Raw genomic sequence first — 15,234 nt, 5'->3', positions numbered from 1 at the left:
TTTGAAGAAATGTTCTTATGGTGGTGAGAGTGGAGCAGGACTGTCTCCGTGGCGCAATTGGCTAGCGCGATCGGCTGTTAACCGAAAAGTCGGAGGTTCGAGCCTACCCGGTGGTTGTGTGGCGCTTTTTTTTCTGTGGGCTGATAGCTTTGAAGATATGTTCTGATGGTGGTGACAGTGGAGCAGGACTGTCTCCGTGGCGCAATTGGCTAGCGTGATCGGCTGTTAACCGAAAAGTTGGAGGTTCGAGCCAACCCGGTGGTGGTGCGGTGCTTTTTTTTCTTTGGGCTGATAGCTTTGAAGATATGTTCTGATGGTGGTGAGAGTGGAGCAGGACTGTCTCCATGGCGCACTTGGCTAGCGCGATCGGCTGTTAACCAAAAGGTCGGAGGTTCGAGCCCACCCTGTGGTGGTATGACGCTTTTTTTTCTTTGGGCTGATAGCTTTGAAGATATGTTCTGATGGTGGTGAGAGTGGAGCAGGACTGTCTCCATGGCAAAATTGGCTTGCGTGATCGGCTGTTAACCGAAAGGTTGGATGTTCGAGCCCACCCAGTGGTGGTGCGGCGCTTTTTTTTCTTTGCGCTGATAGCTTTAAAGATATGTTCTGATGGTGGTGAGAGTGGAGCACGATTGTTTCCGTGGCGCAATTGGCTAGCGCGATCTGCTGTTAACCGAAAGGTTGGAGGTTCCAGCCCACCCGGTGGTGGTGCGGTGCTTTTTTTTCTTTGGGCTGATAGCTTTGATGATATGATCTGATGGTGGTGAGAGATGAGCAAGACTGTCTCCGTGGCGCAATGGGCTAGCGCGATCGGCTGTTGACCGAAAGGTTGGAGTTTCGAGCCCTCCCGGGAGTGGTGTGTTGCTTTTTTCTTTGCGATGATAGCTTTGAAGATATGTTCTGATGGTGGTGAGAGCGGAGCAAGACTGTCTCCATGGCGCAATTGGCTAGCGCGATCGGCTGTTAACCGAAAAGTTGGAGGTTCGAGCCCACCCGGTGGTGGTGCGGTGCTTTTTTTTCTTTGGGCTGATAGCTTTGAAAATATGTTCTGATGGTGGTGAGAGTGAAGCATGACTGTCTCCGTGGCGCAATTGGCTAGCGCGATCGGCTGTTAACCAAAAGGTTGGAGGTTCGAGCCCACACGGTGGTGGTGCGGTGCTTTTTTTTCTTCGGCTGATAGCTTTGAATTTATGTTCTGATGGTGGTGAGAAGGGAGCAAGACTGTCTCCGTGGCGCAATGGGCTAGCGCGATCGGCTGTTGACCGAAAGGTTGGAGCTTCGAGCCCTCCCGGGAGTGGTGTGTTGCTTTTTTCTTTGCGCTGATAGCTTTGAAGATATGTTCTGATGGTGGTGAGAGTGGAGCAAGACTGTCTCCGTGGCGCAATGGGCTAGCGCGATCGGCTGTTAACCGTAAGGTTGGAGGTTCGAGCCCACCCGGTGGTGGTGCAGCGCTTTTTTTTTCTTTGGGCTGATAGCTCTGAAGAAATGTTCTGACGGTGGTGAGAGTGGAGCAGGACTGTCTCCGTGGCGTAATTGGCTAGCGCGATCGGCTGTTAACCAAAAGTTGGAGGTTCGAGCCTACCCGGTGGATGTGCGGCGCTTTTTTTTCTGTGAGCTGATAGCTTTGAAGATATGTTCTGATGGTGGTGAGAGTGGAGCAGGACTATCTCCGTGGCGCAATTGGCTAGCTTGATCGGCTGTTAACCGGAAAGTTGGAGGTTCGAGCCCACCCGGTGGTGGTGCGGCGCTTTTTTTTCTTTGAGCTGATAGCTTTGAAAATATGTTCTGATGAAGGTGAGAGTGGAGCAGGACTGTCTCCGTGGCGCAATTGGCTAGCGCGATCGGCTGTTAACCAAAAGGTCGGAGGTTCGAGCCCACCCAGTGGTGGTGCGGCGCTTTTTTTTCTTTGGGCTGATAGCTTTGAAGATATGTTCTTATGGTGGTGAGAGTGGAGCAGGACTGTCTCCGTGGCGCAATTGGCTAGCGCGATCGGCTGTTAACCAAAAGGGCGGAGGTTCGAGCCCACCCAGTGGTGGTGTGGCGCTTTTTTTTCTTCGGGCTGATAGCTTTGATGATATGTTCTTATGGTGGTGAGAGTGGAGCAGGTCTGTCTCCGTGGCGCAATTGGCTAGCGCGATCGGCTGTTAACCGAAAAGTTGGAGGTTCGAGCCTACCCGGTGGATGTGCGGCGCTTTTTTTTTCTGTGAGCTGATAGCTTTGAAGATATGTTCTGATGGTGGTGAGAGTGGAGCAGGACTATCTCCGTGGCGCAATTGGCTAACTTGATCGGCTGTTAACCGGAAAGTTGGAGGTTCGAGCCAACCCGGTGGTGGTGCGGCGCTTTTTTTTCTTTGAGCTGATAGCTTTGAAAATATGTTCTGATGGTGGTGAGAGTGGAGCAGGGCTGTCTCCGTGGCGCAATTGGCTAGCGCGATCGGCTGTTAACCAAAAGGTCGGAGGTTCGAGCCCACCCATTGGTGGTGCGGCGCTTTTTTTTCTTTGGGCTGATAGCTTTGAAGATATGTTCCTATGGTGGTGAGAGTGGAGCAGGACTGTCTCCGTGGCACAATTGGCTAGCGCGATCGGCTGTTAACCGAAAAGTCGGAGGTTCGAGCCTACCCGGTGGTTGTGTGGCGCTTTTGTTTCTGTGGGCTGATAGCTTTGAAGATATGTTCTGATGGTGGTGAGAGTGGAGCAGGACTGTCTCCGTGGCGCAATTGGCTAGCGTGATCGGCTGTTAACCGGAAAGTTGGAGGTTCGAGCCCACCCTGTGGTGGTGCGTCGCTTTTTTTTCTTTGGGCTGATAGCTTTGAAGATATGTTCTGATGGTGGTGAGAGTGGAGCAGGATTGTCTCCGTGGCGCAATGGCTAGCGCGATCGGCTGTTAACCAAAAGGTCGGCGGTTCGAGCCCACCCAGTGGTGGTGCGGCGCTTTTTTTTCTTTGGGCTGATAGCTTTGAAGATATGTTTTTATGGTGGTGAGAGTGGAGCAGGACTGTCTCCGTGGCACAATTGGCTAGCGCGATCGGCTGTTAACCGAAAATTCGGAGGTTGGAGCCTACCCGGTGGTTGTGCGGCGCTTTTTTTTCTGTGGGTTGATAGCTTTGAAGATATGTTCTGATGGTGGTGAGAGTGGAGCAGGACTGTCTCTGTGGCGCAATTGGCTAGCACGATCGGCTGTTAACCGAAAGGTTGGAGGTTCTAGCCCAACCGGTGGTGGTGCGGCGCTTTTTTTTTCTTTGGGGTGATAGCTCTGAAGAAATGTTCTGACGGTGGTGAGAGTGGAGCACGACTGTCTCCGTGGGGCAATTGGCCAGCGCGATCGGCTGTTACCCGAAAGGTTGGAGGTTCGAGCCCACCCGGTGGTGGTGCGGCGCTTTTTTTTCTTTGGGGTGATAGCTCTGAAGAAATGGTCTGACGGTGGTGAGAGTGGAGCAGGACGGTCCCCGTGGCGCAATTGGCTAGCGCAATCGGCTGTTAACCGAAAAGTTGGAGGTTCGAGCCCACCCGGTGGTGGTGCGGCGCTTTTTTTTCTATGGGCTGATAGCTTTGAAGATATGTTCTGATGGTGGTGAGAGTGGAGCACGACTGTCACCGTGGGGCAATTGGCTAGCACGATCGGCTGTTAACCGAAATGTTGGAGGTTCGAGCCCACCCGGTGGTGGTGCGGCGCTTTTTTTTTCTTTGGGGTGATAGCTCTGAAGAAATGGTCTGACGGTGGTGAGAGTGGAGCAGGACTTTCTCCGTGGCGCAATTGGCTAGCGCGATCGGCTGTTACCCGAAAGGTTGGAGGTTCGAGCCCACCCGGTGGTGGTGCGGCGCTTTTTTTTTCTTTGGGGTGATAGCTCTGAAGAAATGGTCTGACGGTGGTGAGAGTGGAGCAGGACGGTCCCCGTGGCGCAATTGGCTAGCGCAATCGGCTGTTAACCGAAAAGTTGGAGGTTCGAGCCCTCCCGGGAGTGGTGTTTTGCTTTTTTCTTTGCGCTGATAGCTTTGAAGATATGTTCTGATGGTGGTGAGAGTGAAGCACGACTGTCTCCGTGGCGCAATTGGCTAGCGCGATCGGCTGTTAACCAAAAGTTTGGAGGTTCGAGCCCACACGGTGGTGGTGCGGTGCTTTTTTTCTTTGGGCTGATAGCTTTGAAGTTATGTTCTGATGGTGGTGAGAAGGGAGCAAGACTGTCTCCGTGGCGCAATGGGCTAGCGCGATCGGCTGTTGACCGAAAGGTTGGAGTTTCGAGCTCTCCCGGGAGTGGTGTGTTGCTTTTTTCTTTGCGCTGATAGCTTTGAAGATATGTTCTGATGGTGGTGAGAGTCGAGCAAGACTGTCTCCGTGGCGCACTGGGCTAGCGCGATCGGCTGTTAACCGAAAAGTCGGAGGTTCGAGCCTACCCGGTGGTTATGTGGCGCTTTTTTTTCTGTGGGCTGATAGCTTTGAAGATATGTTCTGATGGTGGTGAGAGTGGAGCAGGACTGTCTCCGTGGCGCGATTGGCTAGCGCGATCGGCTGTTAACCAAAAGGTCGGAGGTTCGAGCCCACCCAGTGGTGGTGTGGCGCTTTTTTTCTTCGGGCTGATAGCTTTGATGATATGTTCTTATGGTGGTGAGAGTGGAGCAGGTCTGTCTCCGTGGCGCAATTGGCTAGCGCGATCGGCTGTTAACCGAAAAGTTGGAGGTTCGAGCCTACCCTATGGTTGTGCGGCGCTTTTTTTTCTGTGGGCTGATAGCTTTGAAGATATGTTCTGATGGTGGTGAGAGTGGAGCAGTACTATCTCCGTGGCGCAATTGGCTAGCTTGATCGGCTGTTAACCGGAAAGTTGGAGGTTCGAGCCCACCCGGTGGTGGTGCGGCGCTTTTTTTTCTTTGGGCTGATAGCTTTGAAAATATGTTCTGATGGTGGTGAGGGTGGAGCAGGACTGTCTCCGTGGCGCAATTGGCTAGCGCGATCGGCTGTTAACCAAAAGGTCGGAGGTTCGAGCCCACCCAGTGGTGGTGCGGCGCTTTTTTTTCTTTGGGCTGATAGCTTTGAAGAAATGTTCTTATGGTGGTGAGAGTGGAGCAGGACTGTCTCCGTGGCGCAATTGGCTAGCGCGATCGGCTGTTAACCGAAAAGTCGGAGGTTCGAGCCTACCCGGTGGTTGTGTGGCGCTTTTTTTTCTGTGGGCTGATAGCTTTGAAGATATGTTCTGATGGTGGTGACAGTGGAGCAGGACTGTCTCCGTGGCGCAATTGGCTAGCGTGATCGGCTGTTAACCGAAAAGTTGGAGGTTCGAGCCAACCCGGTGGTGGTGCGGTGCTTTTTTTTCTTTGGGCTGATAGCTTTGAAGATATGTTCTGATGGTGGTGAGAGTGGAGCAGGACTGTCTCCATGGCGCACTTGGCTAGCGCGATCGGCTGTTAACCAAAAGGTCGGAGGTTCGAGCCCACCCTGTGGTGGTATGACGCTTTTTTTTCTTTGGGCTGATAGCTTTGAAGATATGTTCTGATGGTGGTGAGAGTGGAGCAGGACTGTCTCCATGGCAAAATTGGCTTGCGTGATCGGCTGTTAACCGAAAGGTTGGATGTTCGAGCCCACCCAGTGGTGGTGCGGCGCTTTTTTTTCTTTGCGCTGATAGCTTTAAAGATATGTTCTGATGGTGGTGAGAGTGGAGCACGATTGTTTCCGTGGCGCAATTGGCTAGCGCGATCGGCTGTTGACCGAAAGGTTGGAGTTTCGAGCCCTCCCGGGAGTGGTGTGTTGCTTTTTTCTTCGGGCTGATAGCTTTGAAGATATGTTCTTATGGTGGTGAGAGTGGAGCAGGACTGTCTCCGTGGCGCAATTGGCTAGCGCGATCGGCTGTTAACCGAAAGGTTGGAGTTTCGATCCCTCCCGGGAGTGGTGTCTTGCTTTTTTCTCTGCGCTGATAGCTTTGAAGATATGTTCTGATGGTGGTGAGAGTGGAGCACGACTGTCTCCGTGGCGCAGTTGGCTAGCGCGATCGGCTTTTAACCGAAAAGTTGGAGGTTCGAGCCCACCCGGGGGTGGTGCGGCGCTTTTTTTCTTTGTGCAGATAGCTTTGAAGATATGTTCTGATGGTGGTGAGAGTGGAGCAGGACTGTCTCCGTGGCGCAATTGGCTAGCGCGATTGGCTGTTATCCGAAAGGTTGGTGGTTCGGGCCCACCTGGTGGTGGTGCGGTGGTTTTTTTTCTTTGGGCTGATAGCTTTGAAGATATGTTGATTGATTGATTGATTGATTGATATGTGGGGTTTAACGTCCCAAAACCACTATATGATTATGAGAGACGCCGTAGTGGAGGGCTCCGGAAATTTAGACCACCTGGGGTTCTTTAACGTGCACCCAAATCTGAGCACACGGGCCTACAACATTTCCGCCTCCATCGGAAATGCAGCCGCCGCAGCCGGGATTCGAACCCGCGCCCTGCGGGTCAGCAGCCGAGTACCTTAGCCACTAGACCTTCGCGGCGGGGCAGCTTTGAAGATATGTTCTGATGGTGGTGAGAGTGGAGCAGGACTGTCTCCGTGGCGCAATTGGCTAGCGCGATCGGCTGTTAACCGAAAAGCCGGAGGTTCGAGCCCACCCAGTGGTGGTGCGGCGCTTTTTTTGGGCTGATACCTTTGAAGATATGTTCTGATGGTGGTGAGAGTGGAGCAGGACTGTCTCCATGGCAAAATTGGCTTGCGCGATCGGCTGTTAACCGAAAGGTTGGAGGTTCGAGCCCACCCAGTGGTGGTGCGGCGCTTTTTTTTCTTTGCGCTGATAGCTTTGAAGATATGTTCTGATGGTGGTGAGAGTGGAGCAGGACGGTCCCCGTGGCGCAATTGGCTTGCGCAATCGGCTGTTAACCGAAAAGTTGGAGGTTCGAGCCCACCCGGTGGTGGTGCGGCGCTTTTTTTTTCTATGGGCTGATAGCTTTGAAGATATGTTCTGATGGTGGTGAGAGTGGAGCACGACTGTCACCGTGGGGCAATTGGCTAGCACGATCGGCTGTTAACCGAAAGGTTGGAGGTTCGAGCCCACCCGGTGGTGGTGCGGTGCTTTTTTTTTCTTTGGGGTGATAGCTCTGAAGAAATGGTCTGACGGTGGTGAGAGTGGAGCAGGACTTTCTCCGTGGAGCAATTGCCTAGCTTGATTGGCTGTTAACCGGAAAGTTGGAGGTTCGAGCCCTCCCGGGAGTGGTGTTTTGCTTTTTTCTTTGCGCTGATAGCTTTGAAAATATGTTCTGATGGTGGTGAGAGTGAAGCATGACTGTCTCCGTGGCGCAATTGGCTAGCGCGATCGGCTGTTAACCAAAAGGTTGGAGGTTCGAGCCCACACGGTGGTGGTGCGGTGCTTTTTTTTCTTCGGCTGATAGCTTTGAAGTTATGTTCTGATGGTGGTGAGAAGGGAGCAAGACTGTCTCCGTGGCGCAATGGGCTAGCGCGATCGGCTGTTGACCGAAAGGTTGGAGTTTCGAGCCCTCCCGGGAGTGGTGTGTTGCTTTTTTCTTTGCGCTGATTGCTTTGAAGAAATGTTCTGATGGTGGTGAGAGTGGAGCAAGACTGTCTCCGTGGCGCAATGGGCTAGCGCAATCGGCTGTTAACCGTAAGGTTGGAGGTTCGAGCCCTCCCGGGAGTGGTGTGTTGCTTTTTTCTTTGCGCTGATAGCTTTGAAGAAATGTTCTGATGGTGGTGAGAGTGGAGCAAGACTGTCTCCGTGGCGCAATGGGCTAGCGCAATCGGCTGTTAACCGTAACGTTGGAGGTTCGAGCCCACCCAGTGGTGGTGTGGTGCTTTTTTTTCTTCGGGCTGATAGCTTTGATGATATGTTCTTATGGTGGTGAGAGTGGAGCAGGTCTGGCTCCATGGCGCAATTGGCTAGCGCGATCGGCTGTTAACCGAAAAGTTGGAGGTTCGACCCTACCCGGTGGTTGTGCGGCGCTTTTTTTTCTGTGGGCTGATAGCTTTGAAGATATGTTCTGATGGTGGTGAGAGTGGAGCAGGACTGTCTCCGTGGCGCAATTGGCTAGCGCGATCTCCTGTTAACTGAAAGGTTGGAGGTTCCAGCCCACCCGGTGGTGGTGCGGCGCTTTTTTTTCTTTGGGCTGATAGCTTTGAAGATATGTTCTAATTGTGGTGAGAGTGGAGCAGGACTGTCTCCGTGGCGCAATTGGCCAGCGCGATCGGCTGTTAACCGAAAAGTTGGAGGTTCGATCCCACCCGGTGTTGGTGCGGTGCTTTTTTTCTTTGGGCTGATAGCTTTGATGATATGGTCTGATGGTGGTGAGAGATGAGCAAGACTGTCTCCGTGGCGCAATGGGCTAGCGCGATCGGCTGTTGACCGAAACGTTGGAGTTTCGAGCCCTCCCGGGAGTGGTGTGTTGCTTTTTTCTTTGCGATGATAGCTTTGAAGATATGTTCTGATGGTGGTGAGAGTGGAGCAAGACTGTCTCCGTGGCGCAATAGGCTAGCGCGATCGGCTGTTAGCCGAAAGGTTGGAGTTTTGAGCCCTCCCGGGAGTGGTGTGTTGCTTTTTTCTTTGCGGTAATAACTTTGAAGATATGTTCTGATGGTGGTGAGAGTGGAGCAGGACTGTCTCCGTGGGGCAATTGGCTAGCGTGATCGGCTGTTACCCGAAAGGTTGGAGGTTCGAGCCCACCCGGTGGTGGTGCGGCGCTTTTTTTTTCGAGTGATAGCTCTGGAGAAATGGTCTGACGGTGGTGAGAGTGGAGAAGGACGGTCCCCGTGGCGCAATTGGCTAGCGCAATCGGCTGTTAACTGAAACGTTGGAGGTTCGAGCCCACCCGGTGGTGGTGCGGCGCTTTTTTTTCTATGGGCTGATAGCTTTGAAGATATGTTCTGATGGTGGTGAGAGTGGAGCACGACTGTCACCGTGGGGCAATTGGCTAGCACGATCGGCTGATAACCGAAAGGTTGGAGGTTCGAGCCCACCCGGTGGTGGTGCGGCGCTTTTTTTTTCTTTGGGGTGATAGCTCTGAAGAAATGGTCTGACGGTGATGAGAGTGGAGCAGGACTTTCTCCGTGGCGCAATTGGCCAGCGCGATCGGCTGTTAACCGAAAAGTTGGAGGTTCGAGCCCTCCCGGGAGTGGTGTTTTGCTTTTTTCTTTGCGCTGATAGCTTTGAAGATATGTTCTGATGGTGGTGAGAGTGAAGCACGACTGTCTCCGTGGCGCAATTGGCTAGCGCGATCGGCTGGTAACCAAAAGGTTGTAGGTTCGAGCCCACACGATGGTGGTGCGGTGCTTTTTTTCTTTGTGCTGATAGCTTTGAAGTTATGTTCTGATGGTGGTGAGAAGGGAGCAAGACTGTCTCCGTGGCGCAATGGGCTAGCGCGATCGGCTGTTGACCGAAAGGTTGGAGTTTCGAGCCCTCCCGGGAGTGGTGTGTTGCTTTTTTCTTTGCGCTGATAGCTTTGAAGAAATGTTTTGATGGTGGTGAGAGTGGAGCAAGACTGTCTCCGTGGCGCAATGGGCTAGCGCGATCGGCTGTTAACCGTAAGGTTGGAGGTTCGAGCCCACCCGGTGGTGGTGCAGCGCGTTTTTTTCTTTGGGCTGATAGCTCTGAAGAAATGTTCTGACGGTGGTGAGAGTGGAGCAGGACTGTCTCCGAGGCGCAATTGGCTAGCGCGATCGGCTGTTAACCAAAATGTCGGAGGTTCGAGCCCACCCAGAGGTGGTGTGGTGCTTTTTTTTCTTCGGGCTGATAGCTTTGATGATATGTTCTTATGGTGGTGAGAGTGGAGCAGGTCTGGCTCCGTGGCGCAATTGGCTAGCGCGATCGGCTGTTAACCGAAAAGTTGGAGGTTCGAGCCTACCCGGTGGTTGTGTGGCGCTTTTTTTTCTGTGGGCTGATAGCTTTGAAGATATGTTCTGATGGTGGTGAGAGTGGAGCAGGACTGTCTCCGTGGCGCAATTGGCTAGCTTGATCGGCTGTTAAGCGGAAAGTTGGTGGTTCGAGCCCACCCGGTGGTGGTGCGGCGCTTTTTTTTCTTTGGGCTGATAGCTTTGAAAATATGTTCTGATGGTGGTGAGAGTGGAGCAGGACTGTCTCCGTGGCGCAATTGGCTAGCGCGATCGGCTGTTAACCAAAAGGTCGGAGGTTCGAGCCCACCGAGTGGTGGTGCGGCGCTTTTTTTCTTTGGGCTGATAGCTTTGAAGATATGTTCTTATGGTGGTGAGAGTGGAGCAGGACTGTCTCCGTGGCGCAATTGGCTAGCGCGTTCGGCTGTTAACCGAAAAGTCGGTGGTTCGAGCCTACCCGTTGGTTGTGCGGCGCTTTTTTTTCTGTGGGCTGATAGCTTTGAAGATATGTTCTGATGGTGGTGAGAGGGGAGCAGGACTGTCTTCGTGGCGCAATTGGCTAGCGTGATCGGCTCTTAACCGGAAAGTTGGAGGTTCGAGCCCACCCGGTAGTGGTGCGGTGCTTTTTTTTCTTTGGGCTGATAGCTTTGAAGATATGTTCTGATGGTGGTGAGAGTGGAGCAGGACTGTCTCCATGGCACAATTGGCTAGCGCGATCGGCTGTTAACCAAAAGGTCGGAGGTTCGAGCCCACCCTGTGGTGGTATGGCGCTTTTTTTTCTTTGGGCTGATGGCTTTGAAAATATGTTCTGATGGTGGTGAGAGTGGAGCAGGACTGTCTCCGTGGCGCAATTGGCTAGCGCGATCGGCTGTTAACCAAAAGGTCGGAGGTTCGAGCCCACCCAGTGGTGGTGCGGCGCTTTTTTTCTTTGGGCTGATAGCTTTGAAGATATGTTCTTATGGTGGTGAGAGTGGAGCAGGACTGTCTCCGTGGCGCAATTGGCTAGCGCGATCTGCTGTTAACCAAAAAGTCGGAGGTTCGAGCCTACCCGGTGGTTGTGCGGCGCTTTTTTTTCTGTGGGCTGATAGCTTTGAAGATATGTTCTGATGGTGGTGAGAGTGGAGCAGGGCTGTCTCCGTGGCGCAATTGGCTAGCTTGATCGGCTGTTAACCGAAAAGTTGGAGGTTCGAGCCCACCCGGTGGTGGTGCGGTGCTTTTTTTTTCTTTCGGCTGATAGCTTTGAAGATATGTTCTGATGGTGGTGAGAGTGGAGCAGGACTGTCTCCATGGCGCAATTGGCTAGCGCGATCGGCTGTTAACCAAAAGGTCGGAAGTTCGAGCCCACCCTGTGGTGGTATGGCGCTTTTTTTTCTTTGGGCTGATAGCTATGAAGATATGTTCTTATGGTGGTGAGAGTGAAGCAGGACTTTCTCCGTGGCGCAATTGGCTAGCGCGATCGGCTGTTAACCGAAAGGTTGGAGGTTCGAGCCCACCCGGTGGTGGTGCGGCGCTTTCTTTCTTTGTGCTGATAGCTTTGAAGATATGTTCTGATGGTGGTGAGAGTGGAGCACGATTGTCTCCGTGGCGCCATTGGCTAGCGCGATCTGCTGTTAGCCGAAAGGTTGGAGGTTCGAGCCCACCCGGTGGTGGTGCGGCGCTTTTTTTTTCTTTGGGCTGATAGCTTTGAAGATATGTTCTAATTGTGGGGAGAGTGGAGCAGGACTGTCTCCGTGGCGCAATTGGCCAGCGCCATCGGCTGTTAACCGAAAAGTTGGAGGTTCGAGCCCACCCGATGGTGGTGCGGTGCTTTTCTTTCTTTGAGCTGATAGCCTTGATGATATGATCTGATAGTGGTGAGAGATGAGCAAGACTGTCTCCGTGGCGCAATGGGCTAGCGCGATCGGCTGTTGACCGAAACGTTGGAGTTTCGAGCCCTCCCGGGAGTGGTGTGTTGCTTTTTTCTTTGCGATGATAGCTTTGAAGATATTGTTGCGAATGTATTTACTACTTTAGAGTAGAAAAGTACTCCAGCAGTCAAGATGGCAGCCGTTGTGTATTTCGAACAGCCCAAAAACGTCGTCGTCTTCTTCTTCGCACCGCCCGCATAGCTGCATAGCCGCGAACCCGCAACATCGACCTCCGGCGGCGAAAAGCGCCGACCCGGCGCTTGTTAGCAGGTGTTGGACGAGATGTACGGCTTGAGGCGAGCGACGTGGACGATGTCGGAAGATGTGGAAGGTATCGAAGGGTTTAGAGGTGCTATTTCATAGGTAACATCAGTTACCTGCCGTAGCACACGATAAGGTCCGGAATACTTGGGTAGAAGCTTTTCAGCCAGACCAACATGTCGCGACGGAGTCCACAGAAGAACGAGGTCACCTGGACTAAAGTGGACGTCCCGATGGTGGCTGTCATAGCTACGTTTCTGACGGAGCTGCGAGTCCGAAAGGCGCTGGTGGGCAATCTGACGGGCTTTCTCCGCGGTGCTAATAGCGCGGCGAGCATATGCTGTGGACAGGTCGGTAGGGTTGGGTACAAGCGTGTCGAACGGCAATGTCGGGTCTCTTCCATACAAAAGGTAAAAGGGAGAATATCCAGCAGTGTCGTGGCGTGAGCTATTGTAAGCGAAAGTGACAAAGGGTAGCGCAATGTCCCAGTCACGATGATCCGTCGACACGTACATGGCGAGCATGTCAGTGAGTGTGCGATTCAGACGTTCTGTGAGGCCGTTTGTTTGAGGATGGTAGGCCGTCGTAAGCTTGTGCTTGGTTGCACAAGAACGAAGTAGATCGTCAATTACCTTAGATAAAAAGTAGCGACCGCGATCGGTGACCAGTTGACGAGGAGCACCATGATGTAAGATGACGTCTTGAATCAAAAAGTCGGCGACATCTGTAGCGCAGCTGCTTGGAAGAGGTCTCGTAATTGCGAAACGGGTCGAGTAATCTATGGCGACGGCGACCCACCTGTTACCGTCGGTAGAAAGAGGGAAAGGGCCCAGCAGGTCGAGGCCGACACGATAGAAAGGCTCGGCAGGTACGTCGATCGGTTGAAGGAGCCCGGCGGGGTGTACCGCTGGCCTTTTGCGGCGTTGGCACGACTCACAAGACCTAACATAACGTTGTACAGAACGGTAGAGGCCGGGCCAGAAAAAGCGTCGGCGGACACGGTCGTACGTTCTGGCAACACCAAGGTGGCCAGCCGTTGGTACATCATGTAGTTGCTGAAGTACGGTCGAGTGCAAATGAGTGGGTATTACGAGTAGTAGTTCGTTTCCCACATGGTGCATGTTGCGGCGGTATAAAATGCCGTCTATGACAACGAACATGCGAAGCGAACTGTCTGTACAGCCTGTGTTCAGGCGGTCGATTAGCTCGCGTAGGGACGCGTCACGCCGTTGCTCACATCCCATGTTGCCGAAAGCAGAGAGCGAGGAAATACAGATGGACGCGTCGTCGGTTACTAGATCTGGAGCGTCAACGGGGTACCGAGAGAGGCAGTCGGCGTCTTGGTGTAAACGGCCAGACTTGTAAACCACTGTGTATGTGAATTCCTGGAGGCGCAGAGCCCAACGAGCAAGGCGCCCCGTTGGATCTTTGAGGGCTGAAAGCCAGCATAGAGCGTGATGGTCAGTGGTAACTGTGAAAGGCCGGCCATATAAATAGGGGCGGAATTTACCAACTGCCCATACAAGCGCCAGGCACTCGCGTTCCGTAATAGAGTAATTGCGTTCGGCAGGAGAAAGGAGCCGGCTGGCATACGCAAGAACTCGATCGTGACCGGATTGACGCTGGGCTAAAACCGCGCCAATACCGTAGCCACTAGCATCAGTGCGGACCTCGGTTGGAGCAGACGGGTCGAAGTGGGCGAGAATCGGTGGCGTGGTCAGAAGTGTTATGAGCTGGGAAAAGGCCGTGCCTTGATCAGGACCCCACTCAAATGGTACATCTTTCTTCAAAAGATCAGTGAGGGGGCGTGCGACCTCTGCGAAGTTTCTGACAAATCGTCGGAAATATGAGCATAGGCCCACAAAACTTCGAACGTCCTTGACACAAGTCGGTACAGGAAAATCCAGGACAGCTCGGACTTTGTCGGGATCGGGGCGGATGCCGGAGGAGTCAACGAGATGCCCTAGAATAGTAACTTGGCGATGCCCAAAATGGCATTTCGAGGAATTAAGTTGGAGCCCAGCCTCTCGAAATACTGAAAGAATTGAGGAAAGGCGCTCGAGGTGAGACTTAAAGGTTGGGGCAAACACAATCACGTCGTCCAGATAACACAGGCAGATAGACCATTTAAAGCTGCGCAAAAGCGTGTCCATCATCCGCTCGAACGTTGCCGGCGCATTGCACAAGCCAAACGGCATTACCTTGAATTGGTAGAGACCGTCAGGCGTTACAAAGGCGGTCTTCTCCCGGTCGAGGTCGTCCACGGCGATCTGCCAGTAACCGGAGCGTAAGTCTATCGAAGAAAAATAGGTTGCGCCATGAAGGCAGTCCAGGGCATCATCAATACGAGGAAGCGGGTAGACATCCCTTTTGGTGACCTTGTTTAAATGCCGATAGTCCACGCAGAAACGCCAGGTATTGTCCTTCTTTTTAACTAAGACTACAGGGGACGCCCACGGACTCGATGAGGGCTCTATGATGCCTTTTGTGAGCATCTTATTCACCTCCTGTTGGATAACTTGGCGTTCTGATGGTGACACTCGATAGGGACGCCTGTGAATTGGAGCTGCATCACCGGTATTAATGCGATGTTTGACTTGCGATGTTTGACTTATGGGCCTACCGTCAAAGTCAAATATGTCCGAATAGCTCGTGAGAAGATCAGTGAGGTCTTTGACCTGAGACGGCAAGAGGTCTGAGGCAATCATCTTAGTTACATTGTTGAGCCGTGTAGATTTGGCTGCGTCGGTGCTATGCGGGTTCGGCGAGGCGACTGTGGCCAGTTCACGTGACACTGATGAGATCTGGCACTCGTGTGACGGTGAAAGAGTGGCGAGAACAATGCCTTGTGGTAGGATTTGAGGGCTGAGTCCGAAGTTCAGAAGAGGAAGGCACGTCTTGTTCGCTGTGACAGTTAATATGGTGTACGGGGAGGAAACGTTGCGGGCCAATAAAACACCGGGAGAGGGAAAGACCACGTAATCCCCATCCGGAACACTGGGATACGATTCAACTGTGACACAAGTTAGGGCTTGGGGTGGGAGGCGAACAAACTCAGCGCACGAAAGCTTGTTCTGTACCATCTTCGACTCTTCGGTGGCCGCAGGCAAGTCAAGTTGCACGACGCCGGCTGAGCAGTCAATTACAGCGGAGTGGTCGGACAAAAAATCGAGTCCAAGGATGACGTCATGTGGACAGTGAGCGAGAACATGGAATAGAACGGACGTCTGGCGGTCGGCGAATCTCACACGCGCGGTGCACATTCC

This window comes from Rhipicephalus microplus, unplaced genomic scaffold, assembly GCF_043290135.1.
Source record: "Rhipicephalus microplus isolate Deutch F79 unplaced genomic scaffold, USDA_Rmic scaffold_29, whole genome shotgun sequence".
In the NCBI taxonomy this organism is placed as follows: Eukaryota; Metazoa; Arthropoda; class Arachnida; order Ixodida; family Ixodidae; genus Rhipicephalus; species Rhipicephalus microplus.
The sequence above is the reverse complement of the archived record's forward strand: the minus strand, read 5'-3'. Positions refer to the sequence as shown.